General features: G+C 49.9%; 1 protein-coding gene across 2 annotated transcripts in view; it reads right to left on the bottom strand.

The window, feature by feature from the left end:
* TSHZ2 (teashirt zinc finger homeobox 2) overlaps positions 1–25,271 on the bottom strand; it is a 407,162-nt gene that overhangs the window by 380,157 nt on the left and 1,734 nt on the right. The gene's annotated exons all lie outside the window — the stretch shown is intronic.

The following is a 25,271-nucleotide window of genomic DNA, read 5'->3' as shown; positions in this document are numbered from 1 at the left end:
GACTCTCGTTTATACCACGAACGAGTCATGAGTTGTTGTTGTTTTTTTTTTAAATTTTTATTTATTTGTTTTTAGAGAGGGAAGGGAGGGAGAAAGAGAGGGAGAGAAACATCAATGTGCGGTTGCTGGAGGGCCATGGCCTGCAACCCAGGCATGCACCCTGACTGGGGATCGAACCTGGGACACTTTGGTTCCCAGCCCGTGCTCAATCCACTGAGCTACACCAGGGTAAGCCGTGAGTTTTAAGGCGAAAAAACAACCTCAGCCCCGCCTCCTGGGGTTGGTTCGGGCCTCCCAATAGAGTTGGTTCAAGCACTGACAACTTCCGTTTTCTTTTTCTATTTCCTTTCGGCCTTGATCAAGGGGTCACAGTGACACTCCTCTCCATCCAGGCAGGGAACTCTCAGGCAGGAAGTGCAGGAACCCCACGCCTGATGAGCGTTCTCACGGCCACGGCCACGCCACCACCGAACAACACCGATGCCCTGTGCATGCGTGTCTGCAGCGCGCTGAGGAAAATGATGCACACGATGGCACAGCTTTGGGAACAGCCACCCCCGTAAACGAGGGTTTCCGTTCTGCCTTTGTCCAGAACGCAACGGAAGATCCGTTGGTGTTTTATTTTGTTTGGGGCAAGAGAAAAAGTTTCAACAGCCCGCGTGCAGCTCCCTGGAAAGAGGACGAATGAGATGGGGGACATCTGCAGCCCCCTCCTCCAGCAAGTCGGAGGCGGTGGGAAACCTTCACCCTGTGGCCCGGACAAGGGAGGGGCCTTCCGCGCTCCTGCCTCCCTTTCATCTTCTAACTAACATTATTCCTTCTTGAATGTGTTTTTAACACCCGTTTTTCAAACAGGTCGTGAATGCCTCACGATCCTTTCTCCCTCCTTGACAGACATTTTGACTGTTGCCAGAAACTACCTTTGATGTGTTCCCGTAAAGAATAACACAGACTTTCCTGTTTGTCTCAAAGCTACTGAACTGAAGCTTGAGCTGCAAAGGACAAAATGATCTGTATTAAAAATATATATTCAGCACCGCTCCCAAACACACACACACACACACACACACACGCACACACACACACACTCACGCACACGCACGCCATCACAAAACCAGACCTGGCCTCCCCAGGGTTCCCCCAGTTCCTGTTGTTACGGTCTTAGTTGTTTTAAGGTGATTTTCCATCATGCCTTCCCCAGCCCCTGCTATCTGTGTCTCAGAATAGCAACAGTAATTATCAAATCGTTCCCCACTTTCCACTCCTGGCTGAACGGCAGTGCCTCGGAGACTTCTCCACCAAACCTCTGAACCCATCAGCGGTTCCCTCATCTGTCTTTCTCCGTCAGCAGTGCGCAAGCACAGGAAGGCTGTGCCTTGAGCTGTAACGAATCCTGGACGCCCCCCAGCTTGGGTCGGGATCCCCCCAGGAAACTCTTCATAGCATCAGAGTGCCGGGAGAGGCCTCGGGAGACGGAAAAGCCCTAAAACACAGGGCTCTGAGAAACTCAGACACACGGAATATCAGACTTGGACTTGGATTAGATTTAAGTCCCTGCTTGGCTCCCCCCTTTTCTTAGGCACCTTCAATGCTCCCGTGATTCTCGCATTTTCCTGTAAACCCCACTTTTTGGCCCCGAAGACCAGTGTGGATGCTTTCTCCCTCCCCCTCATGATTTCTGTTTTATCTCAAGACTCTCTGTGCTATTTTTGTCTTCTCCAATTTTTTTTCCAGTGGGTTTCTTGTTTTTTTCTTTACATTGGATTCAGCGACAACAGCCACGGAATCATGAGGCTGAGGTACCAGCTACACTTCCCCTTTCTAATGCACAACCACTGAAAACCATAATCATTAACAAAGCATGCTTGTCCCACCTAAAATTATCTTGCACGTGAGCATCTTACGCGTGTAACAAGTTGGAAAGCGACACACTGGAACGGGAGACAGCAGCTTTTCTGGGGGGGGGACAGACAGGCAGACGATACTGCAGGCCTTGCGAGGCGGAAGGCAAAACCCAGGACGCTAGGTAGGTACTTACGTAACATGGAGGGAGAATTTCCACACGCTTTTCCCCAAACATGAGAACTGTGAAAGCCTTTCGACTCACAAGGCACAGGAAAACAGGAGGTGGGCTGACTCTGGCTCCGGGGCCATCGGCTGTCAATCCCTGCTCAGAATCAGCTATCTGATACTTATCTGAACTGACTGCCATTTCCAAGCGCGAGATGTGAAAAAAACTTAACAGAATGGTTATGGACATGAAGTAGTTGGCACGAAGCAGTTACTGGGTGAAGACGCACTGTGGTTTTTGTCTTCATCATCATCATCACCATCGTTCTCTCTGGATGAGTGCTCCGCCTGACACACAGTAGGCACTCAGGAAGGGAGAGGTGGTGTTATTTCACCTGGTTGGACCGGTGCGGTCTTGAACTACGCGGGTCAGACTCAGCTGTGGGATCAGCGTTAAAAACTCACGCTGAGCCCCGACCTCTGGAAACCCGAACTCTGAAACTCGCCCGAGGAACAAGCTGAACCCGTGGGTTTTCCTGAAGGTTCTGGAGGGGATTCTGGTGATTCTAACCACAGGTCTGCGGCTTAGAGAGGCCATAATCTGCACAGCAGGGTCAGAATTGCCAGTCCCCAGACGGGCCCGTTTGCGCTGCTCTGTTTTACGGTCACATACAACACAGACAGTGCTCAGCCCCCTCTGTAAATAGTGACTCCAACAGTGATGTTAAGTGAGCATCTATTATGTGCCAGACTTTGAGCTAGGTGCCGAGGCTACAGCGGGGCAAAGGAAGCAAAGGCCCTGCAATACGCAGTCTCTCTCTCCCTCACCTTCCTTCCCTTTCCCGGGCTGGGTCTCTCTCCTTGGCCCTTTTCGTCATCTGGCATCGTAAGCGTGCGTTGGCTCTGCTCAGGAGGCAGGGGCCGCATGCCCCTTGTTCCCTGTAGTCCCCAGAGCCTGCAACAGTGCTCAGCAACACAGTAGGTGTGTTCGATGAAGACTCATCCTAGCGGGGAGACTAGGGACTCTGCACCTGTCAGAGAGCCACGCTGACGGCCAACCCTGGGCAGAGCCTGTCACCAGCCTCCTTGGCGTTGGACCTGAATACGAAGCATGTCCTCTGGTCCGTTTAATCTGAAACCCTGCTTTCAGCCTCAGTCCATTCACTCATTCCTTTATACAGTGTATACAATGTTGTGAGTATTAAATAAGTGGAGAATGCCAACGTGTGGACAGTGTTTAATAAGTAGTAGCTCTGCTGTGTTGGTTTTCTTATCACTTGGAGTTAAGAGAAGACAGTTCCAGAAATTCTCTTGCAATTCCTAAGGGATAAACTGAGTAGCAAGTAGTGACAAGAGCCCTCACTATATAGCCTGATCGTGTGCATCTGCCCGTGGGACGAGTAATCCTCCAGAGCTTCTACCATGTGCTGGACACCACTCTGGGGCCTCAGGACGTGGGGCTGACAGAACTTGTGGCGACCCCCAGCCAACCTCAGGGAACTTCCTATCAGTGGGGACAGGGGGCAGGACAGATGGATGGGAATCAGATAACCCAAGAACCATGAAACGCCAACCCTGACACATGGCAGTTTCATGCCAATGCTGGGGACGGGGCCGGATGTGACCTAGTCTGTAGGGTCAGAAAAGGTCTCCTTGAGCAAGACGAGAAGTAGGTGAAGGTGTTGGCAATAGCAAAGGAAGGAAGAGTTGGTGGTGGGGGGGGGTGGTGACAAGGCCAGAACAAAGCGAGAGAGCGAGCGCAGGAGGGGAGGACTGGGAGGACGTGGGGTGGGGTGGACAGGTGGGCGGGGCCCCAACCGCACAGGGGCCTGCGGGCCAACACTCGGCAGGTGATGGCGTGCAGCGGCCCCCTGGGCGCCCCGTTAACGTGCTGATTCGACTCGGTGGGCCTGGGGCGGGCCTGAGAGATCGTCACCCAACGTGCTGCTTCTGCCCCACGGAAACTCTCTTTGCTTGGGTGCTGTGATTCGGAAACTCTGGAAAGGACGGCCCATGTGCGATTTTTAAAATCAAGCTAGGCTGGCAAAGAAGAAATACATATTTGCATTTGTATTTACATACATCTACACGAAAACTCTTTCGAACGCAGTAGTAATAGCCACACGGAGGTTTGAAATGGAATCTCACAAACACCAAACGTCTCAAATTCCACCACAGAACGGCCGTGGATGGGATGCTTTTGTTGTTGCTGCAGGTGCCTGAAAACACCCAGGCGCCGCTGCCCAGAGGACTAGAGTCTCAGGACCGCCAGGCCGCTGGGCAGGGCTGGTCCTGCAGGGGTGGGGACTGCCCATGGCGGCGATTGGCAACAAGCCGGTGAGCGGGGCGATGCTGAACCCGCACTGGGAGACGCAGCGGGGGGAGGACCGGGCCCCTCACCGTGCCGCCGCCCTGCACAGCGCCTTCCGTGCGTCCCTCCCAGGCCTCCTGCCTGTCTTCCTCAGACACTCTGGGTGACAGATATGGGTCCAAGAGAACACTGCCCTTGTAAGCAATCCCAGCTGCTCCCTGCGAATGTCCCCACTCAAAGGTTGCATGCCGCCCCCCATGCCTGCAGCTCAATCTAATTACTTACCTCTGCAGCTCTAAATCAAAGGTGGCTCCTATTAAGTATAATTACCTTGCCAGCAGCTTGTATAACACACGAAGTGAGGGGCTACTAACCAGGAACGGATTCTACAGAGCATGAGGGATGCCTCGGACTAAATTAAGGGCAGCCAGGACCCGCAGCTCCAGACCCATGCATAATTCAGCCACCAGCAAAGGTGCGCTGCAGGTAGAGGGTTGCATGCACAGACGTGTAAACACGGTGTTTCCTTCACACATGACAGCAGCCTAGCAACACACACCACCATGCAGAAGAATAAGCTACAAGAGAAAAGCCTTCTCAAACCTTGAATGCACAATACGTGTTGCTATGTCGGCTTTTCTGCAAGAAAGCACATTGCCATCCAACCAGTTACTTCCTGAGCAAGTGCCACAGACGATAAAAGAAATCAGACAAACTCCCAACTTTCTCGACCACCACAAAGTCCGTATTTTACCAGCTTTCCTGCCCCGGGAAAAGCAGGGGCAGGACACCACGCGGGTTAACTCTGACACAGTCATTTCTCTCCCATTCAACCTCACCACATCTTTCATTCCTGACAAAACACAAACACTTTTTTTTTATATCATGAGCATCTTTATCATTTCAGGCTCGTCAATTCCCATTTTGCCTAATTGATAAATAAATCAAAACCTGAAAGGAAACGAAAGTCTCCAAGAAATGCCAGCCCCAACCAAAAAGACGCTATGGTGAGCGGGACTTCGAGAACGTGGTTCTTCGAATCCTGCAGGTTTCTTCTGGGGGTTGTGCCCCCGCCTCCAACTTCCACTCCATTGAAGCCTGTTTATGAAGCTTTGTACCCAGAAACATACAGGCCTCAAAAGAATGTATCTCTCTGGCCGGAGACATTAAACATTACTGCTGTAGTAGTTCACAGCCACCACCTTAACGTTTACTGAGCACTTACTGTGTGCCGGGCATGCCTTAAGCAGACTGTGCACTCGATCTATGTAATCTACTGGGCAACCCCAGGTGGTATCAGGGGATTGTTTTTAAAGTAAGAAACCAGAAGGTCCTGGCTGGTGTGGCTCAGTGGACTGAGCACCAGTCTGTGAACCAAAGGGTTGGTGGTTCGATTCCCAGTCAGGGCACGTGCCTGGATTGTGGGCCAGGTCCCCAGTAGTGGGTGCATGAGAGGCAACCACACATTGATGTTTCTTTTCCTCTCTTTCTCCCTCCCTTCCCCTTTTTCTAAAAATATATAAATAAAATCTTTTTTAAAAAGATTTTTTAAAACAGCAATCAGAAGGTGAAATACCTTGTCGATGGTCAGACAGGGAGTCAATAGCAACCTGGACTCGGACCCCTGAGCTCAAAGCCATTGGTTGTGACCCTTCAGGGCACAGAGTCTGAAGGCCCTGCCTTGGCTGGCCTGATGCCCACTCTCTCTTATTTTGGTGACATGCCCTCGCTGTTTGGTCAGCGGCTCTGGGCGCCCATGGACAGCCGGGCCTGTGAACGGTTCATGGAGGGTTGTGCAAACCCACTTCAGCCAATGCAAAACCGGGGCGTTTGCTGGGGATCCTTTGAAGGTGCTGCTCTCTTCTGCCGGAATCACTAAGCCAGATGCTGCCAGTAACCGCTGTAGGTAATCACTACGTGTAGGGCACGCAACTGGGAAGGGAGGAAGGCAGGGTCCAAGAGAGAGACCTGTGCAGCCCCAGCCCCCTGGTCTATGTGAGCACAGGTGCGGAAGCTGGCGCTCGGCTGAGTCGCACGGTTGATGTGTTTATTACTTGTCACGGCTGCAGCAGGATTCGTCCAAATAAAACTGGCTCTAGGGTTAGGTACGGAGTGTGGCCGTGGGGTCGGACACACCTGGGTTTAAACCCTGCTTTCACTATTCATCTGCTGTGTGAGCAAATCACTGACCAGCTCTGTGCCCCTGTCCCCTTGTCTGGAAAATGGGGGTACGAGTGTGTGGCGACCCCTCAGTTGAGAGGAAGGCTAACTGAAGTCAAGTGCATGGCAGGGTGTCCAACCGCACGCGGCCCAGGACAGCTAAGAACTCGGCCCAGCACAGATCGTAAATTTACTTAAAACCTTTCGTTGCTCATCCGTTTTCGTCAGTGTGTGTGTATTAATGTGTGGCCCAAGACAGCTCTTCTTCCAGAGTGGCCCGGGGACGCCACAAGTTTGGACGCCCCTAAAGCGCCTGCGACAACGCCTGGCATGGAGTGGAAGCTGGTGATGTCAACGAGTCTGACTATCGTTATTTCCGGGAACAAAAGAGAGCGAAGGGTGATCCCCCGCAGGGCGTGGCGAGAAGTAAAAAGGGCTCAGAGTGGCCAGTCGGGGGCGAATCTGGGAACCTTCGCAGCACGTTGTTGCTGCTGCTCCCGGAGCGGATGGCGCGCGGGAGAAGGGGCCCGGGTTCAGGAGGGTGCGTCAGAGGAGAAATCGGGGAACTGTATCGCTAGTGAACGTGTCGGGGGCTGCCTGGGGTAAAATCCGGGCAGATCAACTATGAGATCCAGAACCACACAAACATACCGACAGGAGTGAGTTTGAGTTCCTTAGTAAATAAATCACAGAGCATCTTCATCCGTCCATGCATCCATGCGTCCAATCGTCGCCCACCCATCCATACATACATCCACCCATAATCCATCTATACATCCATGCATCCAACCAGCTCATCCAAGCACTCATTTACCCATGAATCCATCCATCCATGCATCCATCCATGCATGCATCCATCCATCTGTCCATCCATGCATCCATCCATCCATGCATCCATTCATCCATCATCCATCCATCCATGCATGCATGCATCCATCCATGTATCCATCCATGCATCCAACCAGCCATCCAACCACGCCTTTATCCATGCATCCTTCCATCCAATCATCCAGTCATCATGCACGCACCCAACCCTCTCTCTCCCCTCCTCGTCTTTGTTCTAGGTGCTCCATTACTAACTCTGAAGACACGGCTGCGCCTTGCATATCCCTGCAGTCCTAGCCCGCGGCATGAGGTCTTGAAAATAGCAGAAATTAACAAGCATCTGCCCGATGAATACAAGATTGACTCTCAAATACACACACTCCTTTCAAGGAACTTACCTCCCACAAACCAGTGTGACCCACCCGGCCCTGCTTCCCTCACTCAGGTCCTGTGTCTCTTTCGTGTTATTCCTGGAGCGAGCTTTGTGCTCTGGAAAACCTACCGGGCGGCATCGGTGCTGGCCCAGCAAAGTTTCAAGTTCAAGGCCTCACCACATAAATTTTCCTTTGCCCCTCTGGAAGCCAGGGCCGCCTTTCCTTTTTATTCTGTTTTTCTTTCATAGAAAATTGAAACATCTCAATCCACAAATGGGTTTGTTGGGGTGGGGCGAAAGGTTTACAGCGGTGAGTACGCAACACAGAGTTTATTCTTGTACTACTAGTTATTAACGATGGCGTAACTTTCCGTACAAACTGCTGTAAGCCTACGTTTGCCCCACCCTGCATCTGTCTCAGCCGTCGTTTGCATGATGCAAGAACTATAGGAAACTCTTCCCCCCTCTTTTCATTATTTTTTTTCTTTTAACAAAAGAGGCCGTGGGTTTCATTGCTACTGTCTCATCCTGGGAGACTCCCCACGAACTCGCTCAGTGCCTTCCCTCCACGGCCCCAGAGCAGCTCCAAGTCCGAGCCCGAGAATTCCAATGAGAGACCCAAACACGCATTCCTGCTTGCTGATCGGCGTGCGGTGGCAGAGTTGAAAGTTAAACCAAAGAACAAAACTTGTCTTGAGGACTGAGCTCAGGGGCCTGTGGTCTAAACTGAAAATCAGATCACTGTTTTAAAAAACAAGAGAGAGAAAAAAAGGAGAGAAAAAAAAAGAAAACAGCTCACACAGAGCATTGTTATACATTTGAAAATATCTCCATGTTCCCGCAATGGTCTTCTTGGAGCACGAACGGGTCAGTCCACAGGAAGTGCAAGAATGCGTTACAGTTTAATCAAGGCACATAAAACACTGAATAGAATGTTATGTTGCCCGGGGGAATGCACGGAGCAGGGAACATTTACAAACTCCAGGTCAGTCTCCCCATTACATCACTGTGAGAAAGAGAAATTTATGAGGTTAAATTATATGGATGTTATATATTGGAACTACGAGCCCATTCCCAAATGAGAATGTTGGCTGAAATGGCCAGATTCCCTGAGAGAAATTTCTAAGTCCTTCTATTGCTGATGTTTTTATGGTAACTTTCCACAAAAAAAAAAAAAAAAAAAGCAAAGACCTATTCTTTGAAGATAATGAAATGAATAAAAAACGAGAAGTCTAACAAAAAACAAACTAAATTCCAACAGAGAAAGCACCTAAAGGAGTTACTTATAGTGTTCTCCTCTGGAGATGATGATACAGAAGTTATTTTGTTGAACTTACTCGTGATTTATCCGATCTATTCCTCATCTAAATGATTGGAAACACAGATGTTGATGCTATAACTTTGCTTCCAGTAAATAATTCCTCAAAGGACTCGCATTTGTTTAACCTTAGTCACAAGATGAAAAACTTATTAAACATTTATGGAAGGAGCAACCCAATTTTGTTGCTTTATGTCTTTGGCAAGTTGGGAAACTCACATTCCCAACTTTTCCACCTTCCTTTCACCTCCCTACAAGAAAAATATCTTCGGGAAAGTCCCCGTACCTGGGTGACAGAGACCGTCCCCTGCCTTCCTTATTTCTCCTCCTGCGGCTGTGGTTTGACAGTAAACAGAAGGGCTGTCATGCTGGTCTCGGGGAACAATAATTAAACCAAAGGGACAGCAGAAAGCTGCTCCTGTGGGATCACAGAGGAAGAGTAAACACCCCACCAGGGAACTGTTTTCTTAGCGCTGCAAGCCTGCTCCTGAGCTAAGCACGCATTCACACGTGAACCCACGCCCCGTTCGGCCATTCTGCGACATTTGCTAAGAACCTACTATGGTCAGCCCTGTGGGCATGGCTGACCTGGGTATCCAAAGGTTCCAAAGGCTCCAGGAACCATAAATAACCACTTGTTCATTCATTCATTCATTCATTCATTCATTCATTCATTCTTGTATTCAACCAAAGCACCTACTGTGTTCCAGGTGCAGCAAATACAATGGCCCCGTGATTTGACAGCTGAATCCCTGACACGGAGAGGGAAACAGGAATTACAACGGGGTATACAGCCCACTTCCTGTACTATCATCCGTCACAGATAACTAACTTCCCCATCTAGTGCTAATTTTCCTGTGCAGGGGTCTCGGTGTGGGTGTGACCTCTTGTGGCCGCCACCAGCAGGGCAGGGGCGGTGCCACAGAGGCTCCCCCGGGACACACACTGTGGCGTCGCCTTCGTGGTCACGGGCAACCTCCCGAGGAGCTCTGCGGTGCATCTCGGCCCCGGCAGCAAGGTCTGCATGGACCGTGTCTGCCACAAACATGAAGTTCGCGTGTCAGAGCTTTTGACGACTCCCTGCCCCGGGCACACGTAGTAACCCCCACAACATACCTCAACAAGCTGTACCAGAAACGCGCTCACATCCACCACACACACAGTGTGTGCGTGTTCACAACTCTCACCCTCAATCCAACGGACCCGCAGGGCACATGCACGTTCTGGGGGTGATGCTGGTCTTGGTTGGGCAAAGCATCTGGTACCGTGTGAACCCTCTGAACCGCGGGGTGTGGTCTTATCAACAGCCCCCCCCCCCCAAGACCAGGCAGTGCCCCTGCCTACGTGTCTGCTCAAGTGCCCTTCACTGTTCCAGGCGTTAAACTCCAGGGCTCACTGGTGTTAATGATTCACCTCGTAACACGGCCAAACGGAATTCGTCCCCAACCCCACCCACCCACCCACACTTGACACCCCACGGAGCTCCAGCCTCCACGAGGCACAAGCTCCCCAGCTAAGAGGTTCCATCCGTGACAAACGGAGCACAAACGCAATTCCTTTTGTTACCCACGCTTTCCTTTTCATCCCTCTCTGTCGCCCACCCCAGCCCAGCCCAGCCCAGCCCAAGGCGGCGAGCGACGGTGTTCCTGACGTTCTTGGAGTCCAGCCATGTTGATCCCTGGCCGAGTCCCACGCAGGACCGGGGTTACTGACGCATTTCACTAACGTTGAGTTTACTTACTTCAAGCAGACGTTTGGCAAGTGCCTACTAGGTGCCAGTTAGCCCGTTAAGTTCTTGGTGGGGGGAGTGTGCGTCTCAGTGAAGACACCACAATGTTCCAAGTGTGAGATACTAGCTGTGTAAGTGCCCTGCATTTTTCTCCGCCGATGCTCTCGCTGACTGCAGGGAAACCTCGGAAGAGTTTTTCTCTATGTAAATTACTTGCATGACAATTGTAAATTCTCCCAAGAATATGCAGTGCAGAACTATGTGTAACACTGAAAACTTTAAAATATGCTAAATGCCTATTAACAAAGGAGTTGATAGATGAGCAAAAATATACATGCTTAAGATGGAATATTATTGATACAAAGCATGTAAAATGAATTAGCTCTATTTTTAAAATCTAGCTTCTCTTTCTCTCTCTTTCTTTACCTACCTATCTACCTGTATACAGAGTGATAAACCAATTTGCAAAATATAGTGTGAAACTATTACATTAAAAAAATTAAACATATATAAAAGTATAATAATGCTCCAAGTTACATATACACATGCAGGTAAAACTATAAATAATGAAAGATACACACACCAAATCTGAACAGTGCCCATCTCTGGGGAGGGGGTGACAGGGGAAATAATAATATTCACAGAACACTGCACTAAGCAATATTCTAAGTACCTACTAAGTATCCATTTTTTAAATCCTCATAACGGTGCTTGGAAATAAGGACTCTCCTCATGCCTGTTCCACGGACTGAGGCTCAGAGATTTTAAGTTTGGTGTTTAAAGAGGACTTAACATGATCTGCAAAGTTTAATTCCTTTATATCTGAAATTTACTGATCAAGTGAAATAAGCTCATCTTATTATAGTTCTTCCTTCCATTCCATCCGATTGACTATTTTCATGCAATATTAATAAAGAAAAGATTTATGTTAAAGACAATAAAATAGGATGATAATTTCATTCCATTTCTCATTAAAAAACCTCAAATCAGATAGCTAGGCAGTTTGCCAAACTTATATTATTACAAGGTTCCTTTCAAAATGCCACTTATGTTATGGGACTGGAAAATGGTGTAGCCACTACGGAAAACAGTACAGAGCTTCCTTAAAAAGTTAAAAATAGAATCATGATCCAGCGATTCCACCTCTGGGTACTTATCCAAAGAAAATGAGAGCACTGATTCAAAGAGATTACGCATCCCGACGTTCACTGCAGCAACATTTATAGAGCCAGGATATGGAAGCCACCTAAGTGTCCCTTGATAGACGAATAGGTAAAGGTGTGGTACCTATATACCACCAAATATTACTCAGCCATTAAAAGTAACAAAATCTGGCCATTTGCGGCAACATGCAAGGACCTGGTGGATATAGCGCTAAAGGCAATAGGTCAGACTGAGAAGGACCAACACGGTATGAGTTAGCACACACGGCATCACAAAAACAAGAGCCATCAACAGGACAAAACGGAAGCCGGCCACAGAAACAGGACACATGTGGATGGTCGCTGGAGAGGGGAGGCCTTCAGGGATGAGCAGGTAGGTGAAGGGGCTTGAAGGGTGCAAACCTCCAGTGATAAAACAAGTTCCAAGGATGTCATGCACAGCACGGCCAATGTAGGCAGTAATCCTTTCATAACTTCGTGCGTGACAGACAACTAGTCTTATCGCGGGGACCATTTGGTAAGATATATCTCTGATCACTGTGATGTACATCTGAAACTAATAGGATAGTATGTCAATTATACATCAATAAAAGAAAAACACGCCCTGGCTGGCATAGCTCAGTGGATTGAGCTCGGGCTGCGAACCAAAGTGTCGCAGGTTTGATTCCCAGTCAGGGCACATGCCTGGGTTGCAGGCCACGGCCCCCAGCAACCGCACATTGATGTTTCTCTCTCTCTCTTTCTCCCTCCCTTCCCTCTCTAAAAGTAAATAAATAAAATCTTTTAAAAATTAAAAAAAATATTACCCATATTTAAAAAATAACACAACACAAAATAGCAACCCCCTCCTCAACACCACCAACTGAGAACTACTGTTGATTTCTTTTCCATGAAACACCCTATCATGATTTCTGTCGTGAGCAGCGTTTTCGCCTCTGAGACAGGCCCTCTTGAATTAAGAGGCCATCTTTTTCCTTACTTTTTCGTATCACTTAGAGTACCCATGTAAATGTTACCTGTAATTACATACTAACAAGTAAGGATCACGTGCCCAGACCCTGGCCATAGGCATTTTGAGAGATGCTGAAGGGGATGGCTGTCAGGTGGCTTTGCATTGCTGGAAAAAAATAACGGGGCGCTGCCTCCCCCCCGCCCCGCCCAGGGGCCTACAGGGAGCGGAGGCGCAGCGTCTGGCTTCACCACGCAGCCCCAAAGATGCCCTGGGAAGCGGCGAGTGCGACGGCTTGCCGAGACACCCTGGATGAGGGGTGCTGGGGGTTATCATGGGCTTTTTCCCACTTCTGTTTAATGAAACCGGAATGGACTTGTGAAAATACCACTGCAGAAAATGTGAGAAGTTTTGAAAATCCTATTTTGTTTTTTGTTTTTCATCTTTGTAGTCTCAACTTTTAAAGATGGCGTTTCAGGAATTTAGATAAGCAGGACGGATGAGCCTCTTTTATTTACTTTTTGCCTTTGACACAATTGGCTTACTTGTACTTGAAAGAAATGCTAAACTTCAGTTCATGCCCTTGAACTCCACGTATCTGCACTAGACTGTGAGCGTTTATTTACGTGACTCTTTGCCCTGAAACATTACATTTTGGGGAGCAGACACAAGACGTGGTGTGAGGGCGTGGACTCTGAGAGGCAGGCTTGGGGTTCAGAACCCTAATTTCAAAGCCTGTGTGATCTCCACGCCACCTGAAGCTCCCAAACCCTAACTTCCTGGTCTATTTAACAGGCCGATCATAATCATAATCATAATGTCTGCAATGTTGCGGGGAGACTGTATGTAAACGACCTGTCTATACTCGGTGGATGCAAGTATCAACCACCAAGTGCGTACGCCTCGGTTCAGTGTTATCCAGGCCGATCACCAGTAGCTGTTGTGACAATGACCATTATCAGTATCCTCACTTCTATCACACTTGCCCATGGAGGCACAGATGCTCAAGAGAAAAAGGCTTGGAAGTCTGATTACTGGGCAGAAGCAGGGAAGACAGACGGAATCCAGGAAGACCAAAAAAAAAAAAAAAAAAAAGAGGAGGAGGAAGCACCAAAGTAAGTACGAGAAACACAAGAAGGATAACAACGCGAAGGTGGAGGGGTGCCAAGAAGGGAGCCAGGTTTTCTGCTCGGCCGTTGAACACGGTTTCTGGAATTTTCGAGAGTGCAGGAAACAAAGCCCCAGCGCTGGGAGGTCCCTTTTGCTAATTCCTCGTCTCTCGGTTCCGGCGCCCAGGGTGCTAGCTGGCGCCTCTGCGGGCAGAGGCCCCGTTCCGTACTCGCTGGATGGCTTGTCCCTCCCCTGCTCCACGAGGGATGCGCTGGGCTCCGAGGCCTGGTGCTGTGACCAGGTATTTAAGTGCATAAATGGATACATTTCTCGGTTAACACATTAGAGAAAGTGGTCCCCACCATTTCTACAAACACAGGTGGTTGCCATGAGAGAGCGAGGGTGGAAAGAGAGACTACTTATATTTTTTATGTTGACTAAAAGCAAAAAGTGAAAATGGACTTTGCAAATAATTTTTGAAATATGTAAGTACTTTAGCATTTGGTGGCGGCGGGGGGGGGGTGTGGAGAGAGAAGGAGAAGAAGAAAGGAGTGGGGGGGACTTGGAAACCCCCCATATATACTGTAATTCAAAGCCACAGTGCATACTTAATATGCAGATTCGGGGGCCTCGCCCCATCCTGTGGAATCCAAACTGCTATAGGCTCTGGCCTGGGGATCTGCAGATTTGCGGGGGTTTTTTTGTTTTTTTTGTTTTAAAGATTTTATTTATTTTTAGAGAGGGAAGGGAGGGGGAGAGAGAGAGAGAGAGAGAGAGAGACATCAATGTGCGGTTGCTGGGGGTTCTGGCCTGCAACCTAGGAATGTACCCTGGCTGGGAATCGAACCTGGGACACTTTGGTTCCCAGCCCGCGAGATTTGCGTTTTGACGTGCTCCCCACTCGAGGGGGATACCGATCGAAGGCTGAGAAGGTTTGCCCCAGATGCAGAGCCGGAACATGACTTCCGGCCCTCCTGTATCTGCACTTCCCCGGGCCGTCAAGCCTTCCCCGGGTCTCTCTCTGATATCCTGGGAGGGGAAGCTCCTTCTCATTTTCAACGGTTTCTGAAGTTTTAACGAAAGCCTCCGTATTCCGGGCGTTGCTCCGACCCGAGTGTGACTTGGCAGCCTTTGCTCCCGGCTGCCTCACCTGCCCCGCGCCCTGCGCAGGCTCCGGCGTCTCGGGTGTCCTCCCATCCCGTCATCCGCCCCATCCTCGAGGTTCGTGCAGCATCCTGCCCCCCAACCACGGCTCTCCTCACACATTTCCTGATAACGAATCCCTCTTGTACTTACTCACATGTTTTATTTTAAAATGAACATGCACGCCACTGCAGTCAGTGGGAAACCGGCATCATTTGCCGTAAATGATGGCAACAGCACAATGAAAACCCGGGTGTTATTATTTTTCATGGGATGCCGTTGATTGCTCAAGTCTCTAAATCTGAGGTCTGCTCGTTCTGATAAACAAGCGCGAGAGAGGTGGTTAAGACAGGCTAACACCCCCGTGAGGCTTTCTCACCGATTAAATCAGGGGGCTGACCCGGTGTTTGAAAGAGGACGTTGTTTCACCTTGGGCCCGACTGGGCATTACTTAAAACTATCTACCACCGCAGTGGGGCCACGGAGGTTCAGGGTGGGCTTGCCTTCCTCACTGGGACATCGCACAGAGCTTTGGTGGGCTCGGGGAGAGGGGAGAGCCACGGGGGCTCCCACTGGAGGAAGCGATGTCTCCCCTTTAGTGATCTCCAACCCTTTCTCCCAGACACGCACCTTCCGCTCCCTGGGCCTTCCCACGGGGACTCCTGACAGCCACGTCACCACCATCTTTGCCGTCCAATCATGGTTAATGAGCACCAACCATGTGACGGACTTTGTGGGCATTGAGCAGGTAAGACATGAGATCTCTTTGAGGTCACAAGTTCAGAGTCACGGGGCGACTTCAGGAATCGGACGTTACTGAGCACGTACTGTGTATGGGGCGCTATTTTTCGGGCTCTGCTGGTGTTGATACTTTGCTCCTCCCAAGAACCCAAGGGGGAGTTTTTCATTTTACTGGTGAGGAGAGGATTACTAACTGGCTATTACTAATATTACTACAGGATATTACTAATATCCTGACTAAAACGTCTTAACCGCTTCCCAGGAACCGGGCACTGGGCTAAGCACGTTATCTGATTTATCCCAGTGAATCCCTGTACAGACCTGAGGAGAAGTGCTTTCAGTGGGTCTGCTTTGCCAGGAGGACGCTGAGAGTCGGGGTGTGGGGGTGACGGTGTGCGGGTCACGCGGCCAGGGCACGAGCCCCCAGAGGGAGATGGAGCCCTGGCTGCCTGTGGGGGTCACCCCTCGGCCCTGACGCTGCACTGTCTGGGCAGGAGGGGAGGAGAGTGAAGCCAGGAGGCCAGGGCTCCAGAGGACGAGCTTTGAAAAGAGTGGCCTCTTCCCTTGGACAGTCAATTCTAGAACAAATGCAGCTCCGAACACTTCCCCTCGTTTCCGCTTTGGCTCGGAAAACCATGCGCTGACACTTTGCAGGAACCCCCTAATACATAAAAGGAGAGAAGTAAAAGAAAGAACAAGAGAAACACGGATAGGATAAACATAGATTTTCCTTTTAATGTATAGCTTTCTTCTCGACAGTCACACCACCTGCAGTTCTGCGCACATCTTGTCTGCCTTCGGACCACGTCTCCCAAGGCTTCCGCCCCCGGCCTGGCCAAGTCGTCACCAGCTTTTGGCTGGGCAGGTGCCAGAGCCACCTACGTGGCCTACCTGCTTGGTTCCTGGCAAACAAGATGGCAGCCAGAATGACCTTGCACAAATCTCAGTCGACACTGGCTCTCTTTCTGCCCCTTGTCCTCCAAGGCTCCCCGGTTCAGCTGGGACCTCAGCTCCTTACTCCAGTTCCTGCCCTCTGCCTCGCCCGTCACCCTCCCTCCCTCAGCTCCAGCACCGGGCCTCCTTGCTGCTCCTCCCGCCCCGGCCCCAGCACGCCCCAGCCCTGTACTTCCAGAGGTGCCCCCAGCTGAGAACTGCACTCGTCTCCCTGCACCCCCTTTGCCTCCCTTGCACATGCCACGCCCTCGCATGCCGTGACACAGGTGTCTGCAGTGACACAGATATCTGCTTGCTTGTTGGCGACCCGTCGGCCACGCTACATGGAAGCTTCCGGAAGGCAGGCACGTTGTCCGCTCTGCCCAGGCCGCAGGGCCAGCACCCCCACAGCACCTGCCGCACGGCAGGGCTTCGGGAACGTTGGCAAATGCGGGTTCTAAGGCAGGCAGCGCAAATTCCCCGGCGTTCCCTGAGATTCCAGTTCTCTTTGTCCTGAGATACGCCTTCACAGGCACCAGCGGCCTCTCTTCCTGCCTCGCCCAGGCACTTGTCTGAAGGTGGCAATTAAAAAGTGAAGAAGGCGATCCAGGGGAAACAGCCTGTAGCCTTCTCCTATTAGCTTAACAGCCCCTAAGCGGTGCAGCCGGGAGCCTCAGGGGATGAGCACCGGTTAGCGAGGTAAGGGAGGGGGAGAGGCACCAAACCCGGGGAGGCTGGGAGCCCTGGAGGCTCGGGAAGGAAGGCAGAGCACCTGCAGGGAGGAGAGGGCCAGGCTGACCTCTGACCCCCGACCCCCAGGGTCAGCGATGCTCCTCCATCCCAGGGTCTGGGGCTCCGCAGAAGTCTACAAATTCAGTCATCGGCGAGCACTGTCTCTGAGATGAGGAAACACTGTTGAACGCGAGAAGGTGAATCACTGCTTCAGCCGAAGGCAGGGGATCACGATGAGGGAAACACAAGTTTGGGACTAAAATCAGAGGCTTTGGCAGCGATGGTCCCTAAACGGATCGATATTCAAAGTGCAGCTCTGATCACGATCGGCATGGAGGTCTGCCAAAACGGTTAGACGTGCAAGAGAGATCCTTGTGCTCGCAAGTAATTAATTAGTATACAAAGTAATACAGTAATTAAAGTATTTATTCATTCGCTTATTTACAGCCTCATTTATTCATTCATCAGGAAATATTTATTTAGTGCCTAATAGGTACCAAGGACTAATTCAGGTGCCTAGATTTCTCCTGGCATTCCTACAGAGAAATATAAACAAACAGACCAAAAAAAAAAAAAGGGAAAGAGAATAAAACCGTTTCTTTTTTAAACAGAAAGATGCAGCGTAAGTGCCAGGGACAGCACCACGGGGTTTCATCGACATGCCGTTATCTCACTGTCACACCACCACGTGAGGCGAGCGGTCCTGTCTTCGTCTGACAGAGGGGGACACCGAGGTTCATGGAGGAACTCCCCCGAGGTAGGCAGGAGATGCGGCTGGACCTCAGATTCGCCTGGCTCTGCACAACTGCCCTTCCTCGGCCCCACCGCCCCATCCCCCCAGCACTGGTCATCCCTCCATAAAGGCTGGGCACGCGTTCTGATTACTGATTGATTGATTGATTGATTTCAGAGAGAGAGAGAGAAATTGATTTGTTGTTCTACTTATTTATGCATTCATTGGGTGCTTGTGCCTTGACCCAGGATTGAACCCGCAACCTTGGCGTATCCAGACGATGCTGTAACCAACTGAGCTACCAGTCAGGGCCTGCGCACGTGTTCCTATCTCCTGGTGACACCTCTCCCACTTTTAACATCCTACTCGCCGTCACTGAGGGGCTGGGCCAACACGCCCGAGCCCACAGCACCTCTGAAGCACACGTGCCCGCATTCCGCTAGTAACCCAGTGAGATCACGTGGCTTCCCCCTTGAGCCCCTCCCTCCGCATCCTGGTGCGCTTAGACTCAAATCTCAAAGACCGAGCATGATGCACCACTGTCCACCTCTCCTACCCCATGTCCTCTTAATTCAACATTTTACTTCAAGATCATTGCAGACTGACCCACAGTCATGAGAAGTAACTCAGAGACATCCCGTGTACCCCGCAACCCGCTTCCCCTAACTGGGTCGAGATCTCTAGTACGGTATCACCAAGAAGAAGTTAACACGGATGCAATCCACTCAGATTTCGCCAGGTTTGTGTGTGTGTGTGCGCGCGCACGCACACCCGTGTGTGCGACTAGTTCTATGAAATGGCATCGCCTGTGTGGGCCTGTGGGTCCACCACCAGAGTCGGGGTGCAGAACTGGCAGTTCCCGCACCACCAGGGCGACCCCCTTCCTGGCCTCACGCAGCCACGCCCACCTTCCTCCGGGGCCCCGCCTCCGTCCCACCCTCACTCAGAGGCTGGGCTGGCTGTCGGAGTCCCTAACCCCCCGGCGACGTTTGGCAATCTGTTCTCATTCTCTATACTTCTGTCATTTCAGAATGTTCCATAAAAGGAATCGTATCATATCCTACGTGATACCTTTCGGAACTGACTTTTAAAAATCAGCATAATCCCCTTGAGATGCATCCAGGTTGCTGCGCCTACCAACAGTTTTTCTTTTCTTTTCTTTCTTTTTTTTTTTTTATTGCTGAGTAGCATTTCAACACAGATAAAAAGGTAGCTCTCAGTTAGAAGAGCAAAATCCAAGACAAATGCCTTCAAATATGATTCAGGTATTTTTTTCCCCCATGTAATTCCTCTAAGCTAATTATCTCTAAAACTTTTGCATTGTGCACTTTCCTGTTGTTAAGTGTCGCTAAATAATACTGATGTATTAATAATAGGATTGTCTAGCCGTGCCTCCTGAATTTTAATTTCTAAAATTTTAAACAGTTTCAGGCGTCACAGAAGAGTTGACGATGCCCAGAGGACATGGGTTTTTTGGGTTTTTTTTTTCTCGGAGGGGGAATGCAGAAAGATCGAGAGCCGCCACCATGGGCAATGCCGCGTGGCTGTTTTAATGGCTTTCAAATCCCTCCGAATTCTTTAATCATTTCACCCATGGAGCTGGCCTGGAAAACAAATATATCAGCCATTCCCACTTGCATCTCACGTTTCTTTCCTGTGTGTCTGCCTCTGTAGACGGCGTCTCCAGAAAGGACCCGGGTCTGACACCCTCGTGAGGGCTTCTCTGACGAAATGAGCCACAGGACGCCCCCTGCCCCCCCCCCCCCCGCCCCGGCCGGAGAGGCTCATTAGTGTCCGCGTGAGAGTGGGAGCCATGTGCCCGCGGAGACGCGGGCCTGGCCGGGGAGTTGCAGGCGCGCTCCGGAAGTGAGTGTCGGGGCTGTGAAGCCCCGAATTTTTATGGCCACTTCCGCAAGGCCCAGAACAGCTTCAGGCTCACTTTAAATGCTGTGCCTTTTTTTTTCCATGAACAAAGTTCCTAAAGCCAATGACTAAAAGATCAGTAGTAGGAAAAAAAAAAGAAATTGTAAATCCAGGGAAAACGTGGTGGCTGATACAGGCCTGCAAATACACAGCATCCTTCCTCCCTGTGGTACCCAGGTGAGAGCCTCAGGGAGGTTACTGTGTGGTTACTTGTGTGGTTAGAATAACTAAGCTCCCTCACCAGCGAGGAGCTGCTTGCCGAAGGTCACCCAAGGAGCAGGAGACTTCCTAACTTGAAATGGAACTTACAAAACTTCCAGTAAGAAAAAAAGAAATGCAAACTGTTGCAAAGGACTGAAAAAATGGAGGTGAAAGCCCCTTCCAGGATGAGCAGGCGGCAGGAAGGAAGTGGGGGGGATCTCCCTGTGCACACGACAGAACAGACATTCTGTAGCTATCACAATATTAGAAGATGAAAATACATCTCTCCCAAAGAAATAAAAATATAACAGCGTTCTCAACCCGCGAAGCAATGAAATTATTTGTGTGCCAAGCTTCTTTTAATACCACTGTGATTTTTTTTTCCTTTATAAAAGTCGCTCAATTTGATTGTAATTAAAGAGGTAATGAAAAGCACTGCTTCAGGGAAGCGACGCAAGACATTCTCTAACTGTTAGTTTAATGTATTTCCAACTGACTCGGCATCAAACGAAAATGATACTCTGTGTATGCCTGGTCTTAATATAGAATTTGCGAGGCAGTTCTGTGCTTTTGAAAGGGAACTTGGGGGGGGGGGGATACAGGCATCGCCTTTGAAATAGTGGCTGAGTCTTCCCAGACCATGACATACCTAAATAAAATTGATAGTACCGATGCAGTGATGGGAAGGGAGCTGCACTCTCGGGCCATGGCAGCTAATTACAGGCCCAGCCCCGACGGGAACGGGGCCTGGGTTTACTTCCTGGCTAGTGTCCCTGAGCTCAGCCACAGGGATAGGCAGAAGCACGTCCTACCAATGGCCTTAAATAATGCCAGGCTGGGCGCCCCTTTAAAACCTGCTCAGCTGCGAGTGCGGTCCCCACACCACCGGGAAGGGAACCAGACCACCCCAGGTAACATCCACTTGGAGAAATTCCTTCCAATGAGTGAGGAGGCAGCTGGGGGGAAAGGAGAGCATAACCTCCGTTGGAGAAGGTGACAAAAGGCAAGAGGCTCCCAGGGACAGATCTGCCGAAGACGCCTCGGAGGTATTTGTTGGGTGTGAAAGTTTCCCCAAGGGTAGCAGTAGCATCGAGATGGTGCTGGGAAAATGAATGCATAGCCTGGATGAAGAATGATTCTACTGCCCTCAAAAGTAGGCTCCGAGGTCCAACCCCCAAGCCTCAAGGAGAGTTTCATCGTGGAGAAGTTCCTCAGAGCCCCCCGCCCTCCACCTTACCTGCCTTCCTTCCACTCGAACTCCCTGTCACTTGCAATCTGCTGATTAGGGTTAATGTATTGTGTCCTGATATGGCAGATTAAAAATGAAATCAATAAATGCCTAAAACAAATGGGCTTTTGAAATGTCCCATTCAATCCGAGTCTTTAAGGGTGAAGCGAGAGGTGGAAGAAGGAAATCGAGGGGGGACCGGGGAGAAGACCACTTAAGTAATCAATTTCCATCCCAAACACCGGGAGAAGGATGCGTTTTTAAGGTATCTGTCCTTCATTTTTTTTTTCTCAGGGATCTGCCTTAAATAACCAGGACAGCCCGAAGAGTTGATGCTGTTCTGGGCCCCTGCGGGGGGGGGGGGGGGGGGGGGGTGTGTTTTTTATCTCCATCATAAATTCTGCTAAAACATACTGTTTGGGTAAGGGAAGGGGTGGAGAGCATGTGGTAGTTAAATCTCCAGGAGAGCAACTTGCCTTTCTGAAGTTCTGTTTAAACAAAGTGAGAGGTCCAGAGTCCCTTGTGCACCCCCCCACCCCCGACTTCTTTTCTCTGGAAGCTCACCCCTCATGCCCATAAATTAAAGGTAGACTTCCCCCTGCGCTGCCTGTCCCCTCCCCGCCCGGAGACCTCCCTGGTTAACGCAGTCACTGCTGCCGTGAGGTCGCAAGGCAGCCGCTCTGGCCATCTCTGTGCTCCACCGCAGGACTCAGAACTGTCCCTGCTGAATATGCTTCCCATGTAAATAACCTGTGCTATTAAGGTGCAAATTGCAACTTTTAAGTAATGATTGCTAATAGTCTACTGTTTACTGCCACACAAGGACATTCATGCAAACAAAATCTGCATTATTCATCTCCATATTAAATAAACAAAATATAAATGGAGGGAGCTGTTCTCTCCTGCCAGACTTTGCCGAGATCTGCGTTGTCAGGTAGCTTTTGAGAGCCGGCAAGAAGGAAACACTTCAACCCCTCTGGGTGGGCAGGAGCAGGCTCCCAGCATTTCCACACACGTTAGATATTCACGTGGAGACGATCCCCAAAGATCCTGCATTGAATCGCAACCGGCTGGCATGATATAAAAGCGGTAGTTCGGGGTGGTGAGATAAAATATGTATTGCACACGTGTGTATAAGAGACCACGGCGGATGGTCGAGCACAGAAGTGGCGGTGTACGAGCCTACAATTGCACATTTTTAACTAATCTGCATCCTGGAAAATACAAACAAATCTCAATCTGTTCTGGTTTGTTTTACCTTTCTGCCATTTTCTCTATCGACACTAAAATGGGTAGGGGGGAAGACGCTGGTGTAGAGAACTCTGCAGTTTTTTTTTCCACAAACCCCTGGGGTGCCATAGGCTGCTCTCTCAACTTTTTTTTTCTTGCCCGAAGTAATAGTATGGGAGCACAGCGCAGCTTCAGAAAGCCAGGGGGAATGGCATTTGGGAGGGAAATGTTCTGACTTCGCTGTTTCCTTAAAGAGAACTGCCTACCTCACATTTCTCCTCTTCCAGGGGGGCAGAGAGATGTAGCACACAGGGACTAAAATCTCCCACCACTTGTAATATCCTCTCGTGCAGGGTATCTGGATAACAGCTTTATCAGAAAGTTCTCTAATTGATTCCTTGAAACATGGACCTTAAAACTAATAACGCAAAGGAGTCAGATTGCCTCCAACAGTTCTTGGGAGAGACGGTCCCAGCTCTGATTCACTCGCAGGCTTTTTCTATCTTACATTATTCATTAATCAAGCCCGAAACTAGCTTTCAGCATCAGGCCATGGGAATAATTACTTACAGTTGTGCATCGTGTTTAATTTGAAGCCGTGGAGGAAGTGAGGAAGGCCACGCTCCTAGAACCCACCTTTGGCATTGCCCTGGGTGTTAACTGGCTAAAGAATCCCGAAGTAGCTAACTTTCCTCAGGAACCACCACCTCGGCTAAGCGGCGCTCGGCATCGATGACTTCAGAGGAGAGAACCATCGCATGCAAAAAAAAAAATACCCGCTTTATTAATACGTGAGCAAATAAATACCCCAAGAGGAGCCTCATTGTGCACGGAATGAATTATTCCCTTTCAGCATGACGGCGGTTTCCACTTCTTCAGCGAAAATATTAAGAGCCATGAAAACAAACACACAAACACACGAGGAGCACAATGGGCTGGAAAACTGAAACTAGAGTCACAACTTTCTAATACACACCACACACACACACACACAGAGGCACCCGGCAGTACACAGGCAAGCCAGCGCCAGGAGGAGATACCGGCCTCAGGAAAACGACCTGATTTAAATAATGTGATACGGCATTCGGGGCCGTCCACCTGGATCCTCGCTGATCAGAAAACAATGATCATCAGAGTAGTGCAGTTCTGAGCAAGGCACTTTTTGTAATGAGCTTACCAAAGGAGACATGTCCAGTCATTCTGGTAATTTAAATTACTGCCTAGTTGTTGATGGCCTTTACCGGAACAACAAGGGGTGGGGGAAAAAAAAGAGTAATTTTCAGGGCAGTATCACTTCTTGCTGGACTGTTGCCCAGGGTTCTCTTTTGGGACGACAATGAGGGCGTTATCTCTAACAATCTAGCTGCACTCATACTTCTGCTGCCAGGACGAGCAGAGCAGGCTTCCTCTCCCCGAGTCTGGAAGGCCAGGGTGCACTCCTAAGCTGTCAGATTGCAAGGCGATCTAAGTTTAAAAAAAAAAATAACTGGGCTCCATGTCGAAAGAGACAGGGATAGGAGGGAGGAATTGTTTTCCAAAGAGGGAGAGTTGTGAAGAGCACACCTCGCTGCCTGGGCCAGTCCTGAGTGTGCATGGTGCTGAAAACATTTGAATTCTTTTGCTCTGGAGGAAACAATTGGAAAACACACGGATCAGAGCTTTGTCCATGATATTTCCGCCTGCGATTGCAAGCAGTGCACACGCGGTTTACGGAAGCAATGCCGCGCTCAGAAGGGAAGATAATTGTGGGTATTTCTAAGCACATGTGCTGCCATTCGGGCTGGAACCGGGCCACGATGGAGGCTGAGCTTGGTGGTCCAGCCTGTTCAGGCACAGACACCCACTTTGCCCAGATTTGTAACTAACTTTGGATTTGTGCTGAGGGCGGCTCTGCAAAGTTTACGAAACTGCTCCACAGAACTTCTCCCTCACGCTTCGCGCGGGGCTGACACAGAAGGGAACGTGGTGGTGGTCGGTCTGCCCAAGCCCAGCCTTTCACAGGGGGGGGGGGCTGCCCGGAGCAGGAGGGCAGAGCCAGAGGGGGGGGAGAGACAACTCGAGCTTTTTTGCTAAAGCCCTGATTCAACGAAAGGACACAAAGAAATAAAAACGCCCACATTAAAAGCCAAACAAGATAATAATTGTGCATGTCTGGCTCTGAATCCAGAGGGCCAGGCTTGCGTCACTGGCACTCTTGAGTTACCATGGTGAGTGATTTATTGATATATATCAAGAATGAATAGATCAAAGGCAGCGAGATGACAGGTGATCAATCAAATGTCAAATCAAAACTAGCAATCAAGTGGAAAGCTGATTTTTCAGTGGGTGGGTCTGGCAGGAGAAAAATGAACTTTCATATTACACTTCCGAGAAACAAAACCCCAGCATACTATTAAAAAAGCAATTAAGCAACCCAAAAGGAAAAAAAAAATCCTTTAGAAGGGCTATTGTACTGATCC

Source organism: Phyllostomus discolor, chromosome 9 (genome assembly GCF_004126475.2).
Source record: "Phyllostomus discolor isolate MPI-MPIP mPhyDis1 chromosome 9, mPhyDis1.pri.v3, whole genome shotgun sequence".
NCBI classification, from domain to species: Eukaryota; Metazoa; Chordata; class Mammalia; order Chiroptera; family Phyllostomidae; genus Phyllostomus; species Phyllostomus discolor.
Note: the sequence above shows the minus strand (reverse complement) of the source record. Positions and strands in the feature narration are given on the sequence as shown.